At 38.1% G+C, this 21,455-nt stretch overlaps 1 long non-coding RNA gene across 2 annotated transcripts in view; it reads right to left on the reverse strand.

Moving 5' to 3' along the window:
- Positions 1-8,078: 8,078 nt before the first annotated feature.
- The window catches only part of Gm32658, a 120,975-nt gene continuing 107,598 nt past the window's right edge, over positions 8,079-21,455 (reverse strand). The window contains exons 2-4 of one of the 2 annotated variants that reach the window (XR_390669.3): positions 13,795-13,903; positions 10,841-10,897; positions 8,079-8,940 (exon numbers count right to left, since the gene is read on the reverse strand). This is a non-coding gene — a long non-coding RNA (predicted gene, 32658). The remainder of the gene's footprint in view (positions 8,941-10,840; positions 10,898-13,794; positions 13,904-21,455) is intronic. The other variant, XR_390670.3, reaches the window with a different exon arrangement.

The raw sequence follows: 21,455 nt of genomic DNA on the forward strand, positions 1-21,455 counted from the left end.
ACTTGAAATCAACTTGTTGATATTTGGTGGTATTATTTGTATTCTCAAAGGTATTTTGTATTTTAATAATAGTATCCTCATCTTTTTACCAAAGTCTTTTCTGCTACATTCATTCCTCCCTTCAGTCTGAAATATTATTTCCTATATTTCCTTTAGATTTGGTTTGCTGGTCATAAATTTTTTTAGGATGTTTATATAGTGAATATCTTTTCTTTTTCCTTCCATTATAGTGGATTGTTTTGCTAGTGCATTAGTCTCAGCTGGCCTTCATATTCTTAGAAATTGAAATGCATTATTCTAGATTCTTCTGGCTTTCAAAGTTTCCACTGAGAAATTAGAAGTTATTCAGATGGGTTTTTCTTTACAAGTTACTTGTGATGCTTTGCTTGCAGTTTTCGATACAATTATAATATGCCAAGGTAATTTTCTCTTCTGTTCTTTTCAAGTGTTTTGTCAATAGGAGTGTTTTTTCTATGATCTGGGGAAGTGTTTGTTTGTTTGTTTGTTTGTTTGTTTCCCTTTGGAGATCTGGTCTACAGGCCTGACAAGATTTTTCTTCCTCTCTGTGCCTATAATTTGAAAGTTTGGTATTCCCCACAGTGTCTCACATATCCTTTATCTTCCTTTCTTGTATTTTATTTTTCATATTTCTTGCATAGTTGGTCTTGAACCTCTACTTTACCTTTGAATTCTAGTATTCTGTCATCTGTATGATTCATTCTGCTTGTAAGTGCTTATAATTTGAGTTTTGTAGTTGAGTTATTAGGTTGTCAATTCCATCTTTATTTTGGCTTGACTTTTTTTCAATGTTATTAACTCATTATTGAAATTCATTCTCAAGTCCTAGATTGTCTTTGTCATTTCCATTAGTCTTATGTTTGCTTTTCATTTTTTAAGAGTTATTTATTTATTTATTTATTTATTTATTATATGTAAGTACACTGTAGCTGCTGTCAGACACTCCAGAAGAGTGCATCTGATCTCATTACAGATGGTTATGAGCCACCATGATGTGGTTTCTGGGATTTGAACTCAGGACCTTTGTAAGATCGATCAGTCAGTACCCTTAATGCTAAGCCATCTCTCCAGCCTCTGTTTGCTTTTTATTATGCATCATTCAGGCATTTATTCATTGTATGTCTTCTCTCCTTTGTTTCATTAAACTGTAACTGTTATTAAAAGAAGTTTATGATTATTCTTTTAAATTCACTTTCTTGGGTTTATTTAGGAAATTCTTATTGGTAAACATTTCCACAAGACTGCTGGGGTTTGGAGACAATACTGGATTTTTCATTGTTCTTATTGTTGTTGGGGTAATTTTGTTTTGTTTTGTTTTCTTTTCTTTTCTTTTGCAATGAGATCTGCATATGTGGAATAATTTTTGCCACTTCTAAGTTGCATATGGAAAGGGCCAGTTGGGACAATAGAGAGGATGTGCAAGCAAGTTGAGTAAAGTTTAGAAATTGCTTAGGTGGGAAAAAGTCAGGTGTCAGATGAATAGAGATAACAGAACTTAATGTGTGCTGGACGTGACTCCTGGTCCAAGTCTGGAGTGTGAGGGTTATGATCTGCTATAAATAAATCACTGATGTGGTACCAACTACCATGTAGATTATAACTGTACAAGCAAGTGATAACTTCGCATGAAACCTGATGGTAGGGTATTAGACAAAGATAAGAATACTTGGAGATGAAATTTTTGAGCATCTCAGTCTACCAGCATGTTGTACTTTGTACTGTGTACTCTTATCTGAAAAGTTAACTGGTAAAACAAGGAGGTTGTGCAATTGTTGAAACATTCTGCTTGTGACCTAGAAAGTACACTTCCAGAAGGAAGCATGCTGTCAATCCCACCACATTCAAATGTTGAATACTTATCCCCCAGTAAAACAATATGGGGAAGTGGAGTCTAAAGGAGATTAGGTAATGAAGGCTTCATCTCCTTAATGAGAGAAGGTAAATGCTAACATGTGTTAGTGATGAAACAGTAGATTGTACCCAAACAAAGCTCAGTTTCTCTTCCTTTCTTTTGCTGCCTTGCCATTTACTTCTATGAAGAGATGACACAGAGTGAAGTTCCTCACTAGACACTGTTGGTGTGCATTTGGATTTCTCAGTCTCCAGAAAGTAGAACAAGTAAATTTCTGTTAATTATAAATTATCAAGTCTTAGGGAATTTTGTTACAGAATGAAATCAAACCATGACATGAGTATCAATGAAACATTTGAAAAGTATGCAGTATATAGCTGTGATAGTTTTGAAATAGTAGAAATAAATAATTGCTACTATAAACAGTTGAATATAATTGATGCATCAGAGACCAAAAATAAACCACTATCAATTAAGGCTAATTGGGAGGCTAGTATGCCTTCTTGGCAGCATGCAAGTCATTTTGTCTGCAGCTAAATGGTTCATGCCCATGACAACATAGCATGAGGACAGGGGCAGTTCCAAACCTAGGCAGGTTTAATAAGCCAAGTTCAGCACCTTGATAGGAACATTACTGAACAGGGAAGGACATGCTTGGGTTGAATAATATTTAACGGTGATTTATTAAGGAAGTAATGTGGAAAATCTTGATGCATTGGAGGGATTTCTGAACAATGTCTTCTGTGGAGCATCAGTGCCATTGCCTGCAATTCCAGCTGTGTGTCCTTAACTATCTTAATATCAAGTTGTCTTTCCCAATGCATGGTCCTGGGTAGCCTATTATCTTCAGTAAGCCTTAGTCAGCATGGACCAAATTTAATACTCAAACCTTAAAAGTCATTGGCATATCACCAACTGAGAACAAGATATTTTTCTGAAGGAAGAAAATGGAGCAGAAATTCATAGAGGAAGAAAATAAAGTTTCATCAAAACAACTGTGTCAACTTCCATCACAATCTTCACAGCAACTGCTGACATCTAAGGGCCAATAGGTATCTAATGGCAAGTTCTTAAACCTGTGCCCATGATACTATTGCAAAATGGCTATATTGGGAGTCTTGTTGACCTTGTCCTTAACACAGGATAGCACCACTTTCACCATGTGCTTTGTACAGAAGTGCATAGGCCATTTATTTAATAAAAAAGTTCTTATCTCAGTATAGAAGTGAGGAAAAGTGTTGCTCAAATGTTGACTTGCAGAAAATAGGGGAATGTGTCCGAGGAAACTGTCTTTGAGACAAGTTTTGGGAAATGCTGCAACAAAGGTGAGGAAAGGTTACAGAACTCCGAGAAACAGCAACACTCTGAAGAGCACAGATGTCAACCTTTACTGCCAGCCCCCTTGGAAGATTCTTTCACATTGTACACGCTTGTATTTGCTGCTTTTATGATTCTTTTCTCCTTAATAAAAGAAAGATATGTACAGAAATGTAAGTTCCAATAATCACTTCTTCCCATCTCCTAGAAGCAAACCCTGGAGCGATTCTCAAACTGTCTTCTTTGAGATGAGCAATGAGTCCCTCTGACACCGGTATGTTTACTCCTACCAGGTCATAAAGTCTTAACCTCACCAGAGAGCTTTGCCCTCAGGCCTCTCCTCAGGATTTCTGGCCAAAGAATGCAGGAAGTTGCACCTTGGGTCACTCTGCTCTTATGGTCTCTGTTTTTCATGAATATAGCTATCCTCCAATTCCTCTTTCCATTCTTGGCTACATACTATTAACCATTTCCCCTGAAGTAAATAAACCTGTGAAGAAACTCTTCCAAGCTTTCCTGTGGGGCGATGGTAAAATTAAAACACCATGATAATTTCTGTAGTGAGGTAATATGCATTATCCTGAGTTCTGTAAGCTATTCAAATCACAACCATTCACACTGATCAATAGATCATGATCCTATGGTTCTGTCCTTGCTCCTATAAATTCTCATGTCATTCCATAAGAACTGATTTATTACATGTATGGACTAACATATGTGGATTGATCATCAGTTATTAAATAAATTAACATCCCTCTTTGGATTTGTTTGAGACAACACCTGTAACTAGGGGCTTTGAATTTGCTGTGTAACAGAGGATGACCTGGAATTATTGATCCCCATTCCTCCTCCTCTGAAGCACTCAGAATATAGAGACAGGCAATTGCTACCACACCTTGCCAAATAAAAGAACATCTTATGAAACACACCTTAGTTTTTGTGTTATCTTCTACATTCTTCTCTCTCTGAGTGCAACAATATGAACGATCTTTGGTGCATCAAATGAGTGTCAGGAGTCCTCTGGATATGAGAATGAAACATTTGGCTAGCTGCTTCCTTGAGGACATCTCTTCCTGTGATTCTATTAATTTGTTAAGGCTTTCAAAATATCAATACTGCTGTCTGAGGTTTTTTACTAGTAGAAACTCATCATCGAAGACTTCTGGAGGGTAGATACTCCAAAATCAATTAGTGAGGAGAATTAGTGCATTCTGAGTCTGGAAGGAAGGGTCTGTCCCAGGGCTCTCAGCTGGGGAGCCATCTTCATATTTCTCTCTTTTTTTCCATATGCACCTGCCTTTCTGTTCACATTTCCACCTTTAACCAGGACACAGGTCATATTGATTGGAAACCATTTTACTCTCATATGACCTCATCCAAACTTAATAATTTGCACTTATAATGGCATTATCTCTGAAATATCAGGTCTACGGTCAGTAATGGTGAGAATCTTAGTGTGTGAATTTTGCACAAGACAGTTTAACCCTTAACAATCACACTAAGTTTTTACGTTGATTTTACAATTCTCCCTAATTAGAATAAAAACATAGATTAAAGCAAATGATGAAAGAAGTGAATTTCTGACTCTATTATTTTGGATCACTAGCTTCACACCTGGATACAACTCCTAAAAACTAGAGTTATACAATTTTTTAAAAGTATCAATGACATATACTTGCTGGAGTTGGCTTATGAATGTTCTCAATAGGCTCACACTTGAATATGTTTTTCAAGAGCAGGTGGCACTGTTTTAGAAACTTATAGAATCTGTTTTGGTTTTTTTTTAACCCTAAATATATATTTTTATCTGTTAATGTATCTTAAGGGGAAATTACTTTAAAGCTTTCATACCTTTCCCTCTCACTTCCTCCCCTTGTTTCCTCTTTCACTTCCTGGATCTATGATGCTCATTCCAAACACGCTCCTGAGATTTAAAATTGGAAATGGTATGAAAGCATTTCCTTGGCAAGCAAGTGCTGAGGGGCTCCAGATGTCATGTTCTTTTTTTTTTCTTTAATTAGGTATTTTCTTCATTTACATTTCCAATGTTATCCCAAAAGTCCCCCATACTCTGCCCCCCACACACTCCCCTACCCACTCACTCTCACTTCTTGGCCCTGGAATTCCCCTGTACAGAGGCATATAAAGTTTGCAAGACCAATGGGCCTCTTTTTCCAATGATGGCCGACTAGGCCATAGTTTTTAAACAAGTTTTCTCTGTGTATCCCTGCCTGCCTTTAGACTCAGAGATCTGCCTGCCTGTTTCCTAAGTGCTAGAAATAAAGGCATGTGCCACCACCTAAGGTTGTGGAATGTTTAGAAGCTAAATGCTTACTGAAGAAGAGAGTCTCTAGAGTGAGCTTAAGTTTCAAAGACCTGGCCTCATCATCAGTACTCTGGCTGCTTTTTGAGTACATATTCATTATTACCAACTGCTTCAGTCTTCTGCCATCATGTCCTTCCTTGCTTGAGGCACTGTACTCCCAGCCTATGGCTCAAAAGAAAGTCTTCCTCCCTTAATTAGCTTCTTGTTAGGTGTTTAGTTAAACCATAAGAAGAGTAACTCGCTACAATATCTTTCTGAGGCCTGGGGATTGTGAAACATATCAATCATGTAGCAGCTCATGAAGATGAAGAATCTCCCCTCCCCTGTTTTTTTAATAAAATGCTTTGTAACTCTTGTGTTTCCTTGAGTTAATTAATTTTCTGGTTTATTTTTATTTTTGATACCTAGCAATTATCCAGTAATTGATAGGGTATATTGTGACATTTTGATTCATGTGTATATTAGATATTGATTAAACCAAGATAATTAGCACACCCATCGGCTGAATTGTTATCATTTGTTTATGGTGCACATTTTCAAAATCATTTTACTCAGCTATGTAATGATATAGAAGCCCCACTGTTATGTGGAAAGCTCACTTTTCACAGAATAAGACACAACAGTATCCAGTTACTACATTAAAACAGATCTGTGTTGGTAACAGCTAAAGACATTCAATATCAGCAAATGGATCTTCTAACTCTGCATGACAAAATTTAATGAACACTCAAAAATTATTTCATACGACACATGAAAAATGATTAGTATTCCTCTATTTCTTCCAGTGTTTATCTGAATAGTTGATGAGGGTTGACATTTTTACCTTTTTTGCTCTAAATTAGTTAAGCACTCAATTATTTTTATCATGTAAAATAATGCAAATAATAAATACACATTGTAAACATAAAGCTTCTTATAAGCATAATTTGATAAAAAAATAATAAAAAGCTATCCACTTACTTTCATACCTAGTGTTGGCATCAGGACCTCTGAAACCTGGGAAACCACATAGGTGGGGACCCACAGAACCATTGCCAAGGCAACAACCATCATATTCCCAGAATCACTTGGCTCACTTCCTACCTTTACTTGTGTTACATCATTACCCTGACATAAAGATGGCCTCCCCCTCTATCTTCCCTCCTTCTCTTTCTGCTGCCACCTTGCCCCTCACTCTTCCAATAAACCTCTTACACATGGAATTGTTTTGGCCTGGTGTGCTATGTTCAGATGTGAGCCACTATTCTAACACATCACCCAGGCTATGCAAATTATCAAAAGAACAAAATTAGAGACAGTCTTATGGACATCTCAGTATTTAGTAGGTAAAATGTTGTTTTTCAATTTAGATTGCAACTTAACATTGCTGACCATACTTTACATTCAAAATGTCTATAAGCAAAACATATTTATGAGGAGGTTATTTCAAGCTGCTATCATTTATACTTGAGGAAAGTACTCTCTTTTCTGTCTCCTTTCTATTTGAATTTGTTCTGATACCAGATACATTATCCAACATAAACCTTCATTTTATTTCCTAACTTTTCAGCTACACATAATTGATTCTTTTAAAACACCCAGTCAATATGTTTTCTAGAATGTAGTGTTCCTAAAACAGTGCTAGGTGAACCAAATCTAACTTATTTTTATGGAGGCTCAAGCAAACTTGTGTCAAAACATTTGCTTCCAATTCTCCACGTTGTGAGCAGCCAGAGTATTGCTGAGCTAACATCCTTGTGTTATTCACTTGCACACATACTATAGTTTAGAAGATTTCTACTGAATTAAGTATATTTCCACTCATGTAGTAGCTGTTTTACATTGAGCTTTATGTATTTTAGTCAATTTTTTTAAAAGTCAGCCCTTTGATTAAGTTAGCAACAACTTAAATAATAGATGTCTATTAAAAAGCCAACAATGAACAAACTATTCAGTTTGTGTACATGCAAATTTAATATGACTTCAGGACAGTTAAAGACTGCAACTTGAATTTCTATGGTTCTCTTACTTATATACATTTTCATGTCATGTTTTCATTTATACACTGGTTTTATACAGTGTACAAAACATCACTGTGAGTTTCCCAGAGTTTATTTTGAGGCACAAAATCACTTGTATCATTATCTGGAGTATAAACAACATCTCTCTTGCAGCTTAATTGAAAGAAAAACAAAACATCTATCCCGGATGCTATGGACAGTCTCCTCTTATCTTCTTGGTGCAAATACAATCATGTGTTCTCCTTCATGGGGATGAGTAATAAATTTAACGTGGCCTGATCTCCAGGATAAGCAATATTTGATTTTACTTTATTCAAATAAATCTCTTAGAAAAAATAAGGAATTCAATAGAACTATGAATATGAAGGATATGAGCAGACTGAATATTCAAATAATAAATGTCTGGATATGGTACATATTTGATCCCCATGCAGTACATGAAGAAATGGCAATGAAGAGAAATATACTATGCTTACTTAAGACGAGATTCTATAAGTACTAAGTGAAAATACTCTTCATTAATACACATTACTAAGACAATATAAAAGCTTCAACTACAAAACCATATTTTTATACACTTTATTAGAATTATTAACTTTTTGACACTGTTACTGTTGCTGTTGCCAAGAAGCACTTGCTGACAGGAACATGGTATGGCTTCTCCTTGGGAGGTTCTCCCAACTGACCAAAGCAGATGTGGATACTTCCAGCCAACCATCAGACTGAAATCGGGGCCCCCAGTGGGGGAACTGACTGAAGGACTGGAGGAGTGGAAAGGAATTTCAGTCCCAAAGGAAGAACCATGTCCTTTGGCCGGACCAGCCTTTGCTCACAGGAATTGACCACCAACCAAGGAGTGTACGGGGAGTGATCCATTGTTCTACATACATATATAGCAGAGGATGGCTTTGTCTGACAGCAAGGACAGGGAGTTCCTTGATCCTATGGAGGTTTGATGGCCCAGCATAGGGGGATGTTGGAGCAGTAGGGAAGGAGAGATTGTGTAGGTGGGGAAGCACCTTCATAAAAGCAAACAGGAAGGGTGAGAGGGCAGATGTGGGATGGGGGTTGTGGAGGGGTAACCTGGAAGGGGGATATCATTTGAGATATAAATGAATGGAATGATTAATTTTAAAAAATAACTTTTACTTTGATGACATAATCTAGAATCAACCTCAGCAGGACTACTACTTACAGTTTTAAAAATATACATATGAAAAAAATATCTACTCTACAAGACTTTTGTAGCCATTTCACAGATATTACTAGCCCTACTGGCTTTCCAGCTTCTAAGACGTCAAGTCACAAGTAACTTTTACTAAATTTTTTTATTACAATCATCTCTTCTAAGTGTTCATAATTTTAAAGATACAAAAATGTCCCACATTTCTGCTAGAAACCTGAAGTTTTCCAACTCAACGAGTAATCTGAAAGAAATACAGACGAAAAGTTTATTTCATTAAAGCATTCAAACCAGTTAAGTAACATGAAATTTAAAACAACTTTAAAAGTAAAAGTTAATAGCAACTGTTCTGCCTGTGATGTCCTGGGGCAGTTGAGAAATTGACACGGAAATCCCACAGGAAGAAGCATTCCTAGTTCATTAGTAATGAGCAGGTTATAGAATAGAGACACAATCAACACAAGATGAAATTACTGGGTCTTGTCATCAGATTGAAGAATTGAGAACCTGGAATTACAAATGAGTCTGTCAAATAATTCAACAGGTTAGTGACAGAAAAGTTTGGAGATTCCTGACCAGAGGAGGAAAGAGCTAACTTATACCCATGGAAGTCTTCTGGCTGCTTTTCCCATATCTTCTTAAGAAATACCAAGTCATTGAGAACAACTGAGCAGATTTTTACTAGATTTCTTGAAAGAGTATGGGCAGGGTGCTAAATTACTTTTTTTAAATGTATTTTTAAATTAGGCATGTACACTCCTTTCATCCCAACATTCCCAAGGCAGAGGCAGAGTTTGAGGCTAACATGATCTATATAGCAAGCTTCAGGACAGCCAAGGATGCATGAAGAGAGCCTGTCTTAAAAAACAAAATCAAGTCATGTGTGAGTGTGTGTGTGTGTGTGTGTGTATGTGTGAGTATGTATGTATGAATACACAAAAAACACACAACACACACATATGTAAATATATAGAAGAGAATAAGAAAATGCTTCTGCCTTTAAAAAATAAAATAGGCCCTTTCAACTGGCACATGTATGCAGATCAATGGATATTTCTCATTCTAAGAAAGCCTCACATAGCTCTTGTTTTCTGGAGACAGACATTCTTCCTGGTTTAACTTTCCACAACTTTTTGCCCAGGTTTCTATAAACAACTATACACAAATGCTCCAGCTGGAAGCCAGATCAAGCGCACTGATTCACCCAGCTTGAGTTGACTGGAGTAATTTCTTTGGTCTGACTCTGGAGATGATGGTTCACTTCTCACAGCCCCTCAACTCTTTGCTGAGGACAGAGCTCAATTGAATTTTTTTGTTTTTGTTCAGGTTTTCAAATGAACAAAGCTTATGTGCCTATAAAACTGGCAAGCTGCTTAAAGTTAAGTCATGACAATGTAAGGACCAGGAGCTACTTGTTCACCTCTTACGTTCTACTTCCAAGTGACGACCAATCCCTATATTTACCAAAATTAGGTGTCCTCTTGTTCCATAAGCTCCATGTTTATAGGACTGCAGCACTGGGTACAATTATTTATTGTCTTCTCCTACACCACATGCAGCTGTGCTGAAAAGAATACCTACTGAGATTCATACTGGAATGCAAGGTACAGACAATTCTGCACAATTTGTTGTCTTTCCAACCCACTGGAGCCATGGCTGCTCTTGGTTGAAAATGATAAACTTCTGTAAAGGGTTCCTATTTCAACCAATACTTTGTGAAAAGTGAAAAGGGTAAACAACCTGTCTTTTCCCAAGAGTGCTCTCAAATAGCCCAGTTCTTCTCTCTTTTTTTTTTTTCAAGTAGCTCCTTAATATATTTTCTCCTCTCATCTAAGATTTTCCTGTGTCATTTATAAGATGTGTGGAAGAAATAGCTTAGTGAATTCCAAATGCAGGCAATTTTTTTTCCTCACATCTTCATGACAAGATCGTTCACCCTAGTAAAGAACATCATTCCTATGAGAAACTGATCATATAGAGAGTGCCCACAAGTAAATGACAGAGTCACAGAATACTGATGACCAAAGTAAATAATACAGCTATCAATGATTACCAGACACTTTCCTGATTTTTTTTGCTCCATTTTCTAATCCATCCACTCAAGGCCAATGAAAGAGAGCTAAATATCCTCGGTACCAACTTACCCACTCTTTGATTCTTGAATATTTAATTCTATTCAATCTGTCTTTAAATTGCTTGTTCTACAAGAGAAAAATTACATTGGACACTTAGAAATTGGTAATGTTTTATACAAAGATATTCATTGCTAGAAGGCAGAGAGATTTCTAAGCATGAGAATGCTAACAGAATAAAAAACTAGAAGTCTTCAGAGGGGAGATGGGTCAATGTGGTCAGACCATCAGTGCTATGGAAGGAAAAATCTTATTCTGACCCAGGAAGACAGAGGCACCAGCATAGTTAAAGAATAATAATCTGGTTGCAAAAGGTTTACATCTTGAAAAACAAAAGAAAGACTTTGAAGCTTCAAGGTTTAGAGTATGTGTTCCAAGGAAAGGAAAATCAGGAACCAGGTCAAGAAGCATTTTTAAAGTTTAGTCAAAGGACACTTGGGGCTGTCTTAAGCTCCAAACTGCCAATCACAGTATAGTTGAGCACACAGCTATAAGAACAGAGTACCTCTTCTTTGACTCCTCTCCTCTCCCTTTGCCTCCTCTCCTTTCCTCTCCTCTCCCCTCATCTCTCCTCCTTCCCCTCACTTCTCTTTCTCTTCCTTCTGCTCCCCTTCCCTTCTCTTCTCTTCTTTCCCTTCCTCTATACCTTATCTCTTCTCTTCTCCCCTCTCTTCCTCCTCCCTCTCTTTTTCACATCTCATCAAAAGCTTTTTAACCCATTTTATTTTATTTTATTTTATTTTATTTTATTTTATTGGATATTTTCTTTATTTACATTTTAAATGTTATCCCCTCTCCTGCTTTCCCCTCCAGAAAACCCCTATCCCATCCACCCTCCCTCTGCTTCTATGAGTGTGTTCCCCTACCCACCCTTCCACTCTTGTTAACCTTCCCTGTCATTCCCCTATACTGGGGCATCAAGTCTTCACAGGACCAAGGGACTTTCCTCCAGTTGGTGCCAGACAAGGACATCCTCTGATACATATGCAGCTGGAGCCATGGGTTCCTCCATGTGTATCCTTTGGTGGTTTATTCCCTGGGAGCTCTGGGAGATACTTGTTGGTTCATATTGTTGTCCTTCCCATGGGGTTGCAATCTACTTCACTTCCTTCAGTCCTTCCCCTAACTCTTCCACTGGGCTCCCCAGGGTTAGCTGTGAGTATCTGTGTCTGTATTTATTAGTCAGGCACTGCCAGAGTCTCTCAGGAGATAGCTATATCAGGTTCCTGTCAGCAAGCACTTCTTTTAGTCTCCACCCCAAACACAAGTGAATGTGAGTGCTTCATAGCTAGAGTAATTTACAGTTAAAGATTTCTTGGTTTTCTCTACAGTTGTTTTCAGTTTGCATCACTTACTTTTACATGAGAGTGAAGTATTTTTAAAGATCATCTTGATAAAGGATTTCAGGTATACTGACTCTAGGACTTAAACGCAAATACAAGACAACATCTTTTCAAAGTTCAAAAAGGTGAGTGAAATTACTTGGTGCTTAAAAGTGCTGGCTATAAAGCTTAAGGATATGAGTTTGAGCCCCAGAAATCACATACATGTGGATAGTAAGAATTGATTTTTATGACATCATCCTCTGACTTCTACTCATGAGTTGTGTCACATGTCATTCTCCATACATACTTGCATATAGTAATGATGAATGAAGTTTTAAATTAAAATTCATAAAGAAGGAACTCTATTGCATTATAAATAAGGACATATTGTTTCTTTGGATTTCTATTGGACATTTATGGATTTCTTCCATTAACTTGTTTTTTGTTTGTTTGTTTGTTTTTATTTGTTCCTTTAGTGAAAGGATGCTTGGAATTAGCTATTGCCCTGTGTGGTAACCATGCTAATTAAGGCCACATTCTTCCATGATCAGGTAGCATCTCTGAGCTTGACACAAAATGGAGGAGGCTTCACTGTACCAGCAGAGCTTCCCCTTCTCTAACCTTGCCTGGGGAGCACAATCACTCACACTCTCTACCTGGAGAAAGTCAAGTAGTTTTTGGTAGACCTAAAATTTCATCTTCCTCTTTTTCTGATAAGAACCTGCCCAGCAAGTACTTGGCATCCCTGGAAGGCCTCTCCATTCAAATGAGACATTCACAGTAGTTTAAACTCTAGACAGTGGTTTTCATTTATCCTGAAAACTCCTCCTAAGGTTCATATGTAGCCTTAGTTCACCATGAATAAACTATATGCACACAAGATATGATTAAAGATTGTCTAAGCTAGATGTTTCACTGAAGACCATCAAGGGTAGATTCAGAGCCATAGCTGGATTTCATCACACATGCCACATAGCCCAGACTGGCTTCAAATTCAGATCTTCCTGCCTAATCCTCTGGAATGGCTGGAATTACAAGCCAACACCACCACCAGCTAATATTTTTTATGTTGATCTATATTTCCACATTGACAAACACATGCACACCGTACACAATAATTCCCACAAAATGCAAGTAAATATGTGACATTAGGAACTGGAAAATGTGATAAAGGTAAAACAGAATATGAAGATGGCAGAGCATTATAACTTTAAGTGGGGTACTGGGACTTCCTTTTCAGGAGGAGCTAAAAGTTGAACAATATGTTGAAGATTTATGAGCCATGCAGCAATATCGGAGAAGATTATCTGAAACACCCAATTTCTGTGCAGGGTTTAGAGACAGGGAAAAATATCAAAAATGTATTAAGATTGACATTAAGAGAAGAAAGGGAGCTTGAAGAAATTACTTCTCACTCTCTCTCTCTCTCTTTTTCTAATTAACTGGTTATTTTATTTTTTACATTTCAAATATTCCCATTCTTGGTCTTCCATCCAAAACCCCCTATACCATCTCCCCCTCCCCTTTGCCTCTAAGAGGGTGCTTCCCTACCCACCCTCTAATTCCCTCCCTCCTCAAACCCTCTAGCATCCCCTAATGCTGAGGCAACATGCCTCCACAGGTCTTAAGTGTGATCCTTACATTGGTCAGCTCTCAACTACTCCAGCTCAAGCCAGATGGAAATTCATGGGAAGGGAGAGGCAGAAAGAAGCGTCACTTGGTCTGAGAGGAAATCATCTCCATGGAAACCCTGGAATACAATTGAAAAGGCATTGGATGATTTTGAATGAGGTAGTCACTGCACAACCCATGCCTGTTTTAAAGAGAGAAGAGCCTTAGGGGCAGAAGACCTGGGCTCTCTCAGCGTTAGTCCAGATGTTCAGACACAGAAGGCATCCACTACCCAGCTGCTAATCCTAGTCTGCAGCTGATTTCATGTTGCTCAGGAAGGGTGTCTTACATAGGGTTTTAACTTCTGTCTTTGTTGGTAGATTGTCACTGAACCCAGTGACATCTCACATATAGGTGACAGAGACCCTCACATCTGTTGCCATGGCTACCACCATACATTTCCCAGATTCTACTTGGCTTACCTCCCACTTTTACCTTCAAGCAGCTATGTTGCAACCCAAATAAAAGGCAGACCCCTCTACCTCTCTCTTTCTTTCCCGCTTGTCTTCCTTGTCACCTTTGCCCCCTCCCCCCACAATAATTCCCAAATGGAACTGTATTGGCCCAGTGTGGTTTGTCTGGACGTGAGCCCTAATTTGAACACAAAAGTATTAGTTAGAGTTTTACTGCTGTGAATGCACACTATGACCAAGGCAACTCTTACAAGGGCAACACTTAAATTGGGTCTAGGTTCATTACATTATAGTCAAGGCAGGAAGATGGCAGCATCCAGGCAGGCATGGTGCAGGAGGAGCTGAAAGTTCTACTTCTTCATCTGAAGGCTGCTAGCAGAATACTGACTTCAGGCAGCTAAAATGGGGGTCTTAAAGTCCATACCCATAGCGACACACCTACTCCAACAAGGCCATACCTCCTAATAGTGCCATTCTCTCTTCTCTGGTACCTTATCACACAAAACCACATAACAAGCCCCCACCACCTGGAAAACCTGTGCTGACAGAGGCCTTTAAGCTCAGTGAATGACTTGGGGACTGACCTCAGCAAAGACCTCTTGTTTTGACACTTGTAAACAATGCTCAAAGCTCCCTCTCTGCTCTAATGTTTCTCTAATCTTGATAAATTTTCAACAAGCCTTTTGAAAATTTTAAGCTTAATTCTGCTGAAATGAATCAGAGGAGAGCTGCCAAGAAAGAAGCCCTTACAAAAGAAAACATTTTTGGGTGGCTTATGTGGGATTATTTGCAAAGACTGTATAGATTCCTCTGGAAAGGACAGGATCAAAATTCTGCAGCAGCCTGGGGTGCTAAGCCCATTATGGCATTCTTTGTGCTACTATTAGCATAACAGAGTCAATCAATGCGCTTTGGTCAATAACCCTCTGGACTATTAAGAGGGGAAAATGTTAGTTTCAAAATGAAATATCATGAACTAGATAAGGTGCTCATTATATTTCGAGGAGCAATTTGCATATTAGCACTGGGGATAGATAGGGTTTTTAAAACCCTCTTCACTCTTCTCGTCAACTTAATTATAAAGGACATAATCATTGCCTCTTTTCTGTAAATCACATTTAGTAATTTCACGTTTTTCCCCTCATCACTTTCTACCAAAGGACAGAGATAAATAATAAAAAAAAAAAATTAAAGTCAGCAAAGGATATTCCCAATTAAAAAAAAAATGTCAGTTTTTCAGAGATACACAAGGCAATGAGGACAATGTCTTACAAAACTCAGTAAAATCTTAAAGATCATTAATAAACTAAAAGTCTCAGAAAAAATAGATCTTCTTAGAACTAGGTTCAAGGCCAGCAAGCAAAAATCCAGTACAAATAAAGTCACAGGAAAGAAAACAAATTCACAACTGCCCTTTCTCTCACAAGTAATCTGTTCACAGGAAGAGGAAGGGGGCTGGGCAAAGCAGCCCCAATTGCTGCTCTTGTAATCAGAGTCTAATTTTATGCCATTATCCGTTTGAAGGTTTAAGTGGAATAAAGAGACACTGATCTGGGAATGCAAGAATGAAGCAGAACAAGCGAGATTGTAAGAGGAAAAACTCAGGTGTCCCTGAGGCTCCACAGATAATTCATTTGCACACAGTTTTCTGTGATGATGGATAAACGTAATTCTTAGTTTCTTATGGTGCCCCGCCCCTCAAGAGTATAAAACAGAACGATGAAATCCGGACTAAGATTGATTTTTAAAATTAAAGCGATTTTTAAACGAATTGAATTTCTACATGATTAGACACAGGTGGTTGTGGGCTTTCCTCAATCATTCCTACAATAATCAATATTCACCAACAATACTTTCCAGTGAATGTTTGTGTGTATGAAAGGGGGCGAGGCCTCTTAAAGAACAGATGAAAGTTTTCTATTAGATTTTACATGAAAGAACACATATGTGACCTTTAATCTTTTGAGCAAAATCTTCCTGAAAAGTGGCTAAAATTTTAAACAGGACCGATCAAAGCAAAATTTAAAATGTACGAGCGCCATCTGGTGTCAGCAATAAAAATACCCTGAAGGCGTCAGACCAATGTCCCTTTGAGATCTCAGCACAGTGCAGCAAGGGATTATGGTAGAATGAGGTCGACGTTCTTGAAATAGAATCCCCTCCATGGCTCAGACGAATATGTGACTATTTACCGTTTGCACTGGGGTTCAGTGAACCTACCATGGAGGCTGGCTGAGACAGTGAGCTTACCATGTCATTTGCTCTTGAGTACTTCTCACCCTAAACCTGTGTGCTTCAACTCAGGGATTCACATGAGTGCCTCAGTTTTCCTACTCTCTCTAAGTGAACCTTCTTGAATCAGGAAAAGCACTCCTCTGCTTTTAGAAGCAATGTCTGTACAAAAATACAGCAGAAGCAGATGGGGAGCACATTTTTAAAGAAGAAACTTGAGGCTTATAATGCTAATGTGCCAAGATGAAATTAGCAATATATTATAAAGAGCTATCTAAGCAGTGGTAGTTAAGTGAAATTTGTGCACTCGTCTATTAATAGAGCCTGAAAAACACTGCATTGCATCTCCTGATCAGCAACCGCCTTTCCCAACAACTACTGGGCAAGTCAGTGGCTCAGCCTAGCCCTAGGATATTTTGCTACCTAGGTTGCTGATCGTTACGAAGACCAGTAAAGAAGTCCAGCAATGACATCACTGTAGGTCAAAAGGTTTCAAACTTGAGGTCTAGCCAAGTTGTTTTAATGACTCCTAAAACAGCATTACATTTATTTCTGGAAGAAAGGCTCAATGCAACATTTCAGCCATACTCCTTCTGTTCAGGCAGATAAATAAAATGCAGCATACAATGTAGCCATAAAAAAAATAGGGAAAGCAAATAACCCTTTACTGTTCAATAGAATGATTTTGTGTAGAAAATGCTGTGTCTCTTTAGTTTTTTTTTAAATTAGGCTTTTATTGAAAAACCATAAACATTCAAACAGTAAAAACTTTTGTCTTTGTAATAGCATCTTTTAAGCATATAACAGGTAACTGATATCATCGCTTTCAAATAAAATTGTTCACAAGATTTCAGTCAGCTGTTGGCATCTAATTTTCAAGCAATGGTGAGAAATTACATGCTCTTTCCTCCTTTGTCCCCAAGCAATTATCCCTACCAGAGGAACAAGACAAAAGATTCTGAGGCACCAGGCACTTAGCTTTATTGAATCCCAGGAGAGAACCAAGTGTGGCAGAGGAAGGGACTGACTGGAACCAGATGTCTTAACACCTTAACAACACAGTTTTCTGTAGCAATGGCTGGCTTGGTACAGAAGGAGCAGGGATTCAGGTGGAATGTGCTGTAATAAAATCCTTTATTCAGAAACATTCAGGAGAATGGCACTATTCACACCAACTCATGAATTTTCCAGAGTTGCTCTTGGCTGATGTTCCTCTTGCCTTACAAGAAAATGAGAACCAAATTTGTTCTGAAACATACAAACGATTGTTAGACACAGTGTACTGAATGTCTACCATGTAATAAGAACATTTAAGGGATGGAACAGATATAGCCTAAAATAAAAACCTATGTAAGTTAAGGCAGTGATACACAAAAGCACCAGTAGTATCTTCTCAGAATCCATGAATTTACAAAGTGCAATGTAAGTTTTAACCTTTGAAACACTCATTTATTCCTTAATTAAAACCATTTTGTTTGTTTTAATTGTTTTTTATTTCTTTTTCCTCAACCATCGTGATCTCTATACTGAACAGAAAACATTTAATGTCTTGGAAAGTTTCTAGACCACAGAAATGTGTTGTGGCAGCATCCATTTTCAATCATGTCACAAAATTGCAAACTTTTCTATCTCTTCTCAAATACGTATTGATTCTGCAAAGTTACAGATATGCACCTTTAAAGATGTTTTGGTTAGCATTTCTCCTAACTTCTGTGAGTTGTGTCTCTTCAGAGAGCTTTTGCCTTAGCAGCAACTGGACATTCCCATTTTTTCTTTGACATCTGATATTAAGTCTAGACATCTAAATCTTAGATGCACATTAAAGATGATCCTTTGAAGGGTTACCGAGCTATATTAACAAAGGAACAACTGGATGAAAAATTATAATATACTACATCTTTAGATGACAAGAATAATAATTATGGAACTTGTCAAGGAAGATCTGTTGCAAAGATTTGCAGAACAATAACACAGAAGGGTAAATATATCGGTTTGCTATTTAGTTTCAACATCCAATACCAAGAATAACAATCAACAACTAACTAGCCAAATAACTAGTCACAGGACTTTGAATTCTATACACTGCATAGGAAGAATGAACATTTATAAGCATGACTCAATTAAATTGGTAATACATCTATGTTTTAAATTACATTATATCCTTTGACTGTGGAGAATGCCAATATTCACAGTGATCAAGAGAGATGTGTGATACAACTGACAGATTCAGGTTTCTTTGTACAATGAACTCTATCAAAAATAGTTTCAAACATGAACTCCCCTGTGAGTATGAATCATGGTTGTACCTGAGTTATATGCAACCAGAGATGGGGGTGGGGGCAGAAGGTATTATTTTCTTTTAGAAACTTTAACACTGAACACACACACACACACACACACACACACACACAGAGAGAGAGAGAGAGAGAGAGAGAGAGAGAGAGAGAGAGAGAGAGAGGCCAATGTATATAATATTTTAGGATATTATATGGCCTTAGTAATTAGTCTGCTAATGTAGGAGACTTTGAGGCATTTTATAGGCGAAGCCATTTTTCACAGACTAAGAACTTGGATAGTTTCAACCTCAACATTTTAGAAAACATGCACCGTGCTCCTGAAACCACACAGCTAATGTATTTAGAGGAATCCACACACCATGCCTGATTTCAGCCTGATGAGACAGATAAGTGAGTTACTAATAGCAATAATCAATGCACAGTAATGAGTACTTGGGTGATGTTTAATCAGAATCTTAGAAAGAATCAGTTTCTAAAAATATTTCTTGTTTGGAGGAGTGAAGTTAAAGAATGGGTCTTCCCAAACAAGGTGTGGTAGTGCTTGCCTGTTGTAACTGCTCAAAAGTTTGAGGCAGGAAAATTGCATGTTCAAAGCCAGACTGGACCACTTAGCTGTTTCCAGGGTCAGCCTGAGTAACACCCATGCTACATGTTTACCATCCCCATAAGAAAAGAAAGGAAAACCGTGATAAAAATGAAACGTCATAGAATTGCTGAGAAGGACTGCTAGTCGATAAGAACCATGCAGACAAAGGGGATGAGATGTCTACAGCAGAAAGAAAATGGCACGAGAGTGCTGCTGCTTTGGGAGCAGAGGGAGCTGTGCTGGAACCACATTGTGAAGAAGCAGCTCTCGGGGATGCGTTAAAGAGTAATAGATGATAAAACCAGAGACAGCGCAAGGCAGGCAGGCAAGAAGGGCCTCTGAGGTATCTAAAATAGTTTGGAAGCATAGGATATTGTAAGCTAGAAACTAATGGATCAATTTGACAATAATAAAAAGAATGTATTATCAGGGCATAAAGGGGAGGTGAAAGGTTTGATTTTTGAAATTAGTTAAGCAAGAAAGTGATGAGCCTTTGGCTAATGGTTTAAAAAGTATGACATATGAATACAATAATTTCATGTAAGCAAGTCTCCAGTGCCCTTTCTTTATCTTTTTTGTTTGTTTTGTTTTGTTCCAGACAGAGTTTCTCTGTCTAGCCTTGGATGTCTTGTAACTTACTATGTAGACCAGGCTGACCTCAAACCCAAAGATCTGCCTCTCTCTCTGCCTCTCTCTCTCTCTCTCTCTCTCTCTCTCTCTCTCTCTCTCTGTGTGTGTGTGTGTGTGTGTGTGTGTGTGTGTGTGTGTGTGTGTTCCAAGTGTTCAAATTAACAGTGTGTGCCATCACTGATTTCACTGAGTCATCTCAACCAGTCATTAAAGTAGAATAGGGTTTGTTGAGAAGATAAAGAGTAACCGTAGAGGTAGAAGGGGAACAAGAGGGGGAAGTAGGAGGTGATATATATTCTATTTAGATACTGTGCTGTTTGTCTCCCTCACTGCTGGAATCCCCAAGTGCAACCAGCAAGTGGCTCAGGAGAAGCAGACCATAGTCCCATAAGGGTCCCAGCCTGTGTGATGTACCTGGACTCCTGTGTACCCAGAAGCTGCTGGGGAATTGGGAACTGATTTTCCTACATGCCATGTAGGAAAGAGTTGGCTGAGCCTGGACTGAGGCAGAATCTGATCTGGTTCTGAGTGAGTACTGAGAGTACGGAGGGGCTGGAGGAGAGAATGCCTTCTCTGGGAAATTTTAGGCACATCTTTTTACAACAAAACCCCACCTTCCCCCTTGGTGATCCTTCATAAAGGAGACATTCCTTGCTTGTCAAAACTGCTTTATTTGATGGCAGATGTGAACAGATACATCTTACTCAGGATAAACCAGGGATTGAGTGCCTTTTGCAGGAAGAGATGACAGGGAAGGGAAGCTCATTGACTAAACACTATCTAGATACCATGTACAACTCCAGGTTTCTCTTGATAGATAACCAATTGTCATGCTCCTCTCAGTGGGCTGCCATGGTTACATGTTCCATATAAGGTAGACTGGCTGGGAGCTGGCTTCAAACCTACCATTCTCAATTCTGAGATTTCTCAGAATTTAGGCTGGCTCAAACTTACCAGTCCTTCTGTCTGGTGGCATGTTCTACTTGTCCCACAGTTAAGTATGAAAAATGCACACTGATAGCCATTAGAAATAACTTATATATTTATATTACTTATATAAATAACATATGCTAATAAAATTGTGGAAATATAAGCCTCAAGATCACTAATTGATATCAGTTTCAGATGGTAAAAGTATGTCTGTGAAAGCGAATTATTGCTTTTAAAAAATTAGGAAAATGTGCACAAAGTATAAAAAGAAACATCAGTAATGGAAGAACAAAATGTAAAGCAAGCTGCAAGGTGTTTGGAGTATACACCTAACAAGTTTTACCAAGTGAGACCATGGTTTAGATGACTCTCTAGAGGAAGTTACATGGTTGATTTTCACTGTACCTGTTATCTCATACATGGAAAAAATAGGATATTCCATGGAAAAACAAAATTAAGTATTATCTACTCACAAATTCAGCCCTACAGAAGATATTATAGGAAAACTCTTATCCAAGGAGGCTAAGTATTAGCTGGGCAGTG

Source organism: Mus musculus, chromosome 4, assembly GCF_000001635.26.
Source record: "Mus musculus strain C57BL/6J chromosome 4, GRCm38.p6 C57BL/6J".
In the NCBI taxonomy this organism is placed as follows: Eukaryota; Metazoa; Chordata; class Mammalia; order Rodentia; family Muridae; genus Mus; species Mus musculus.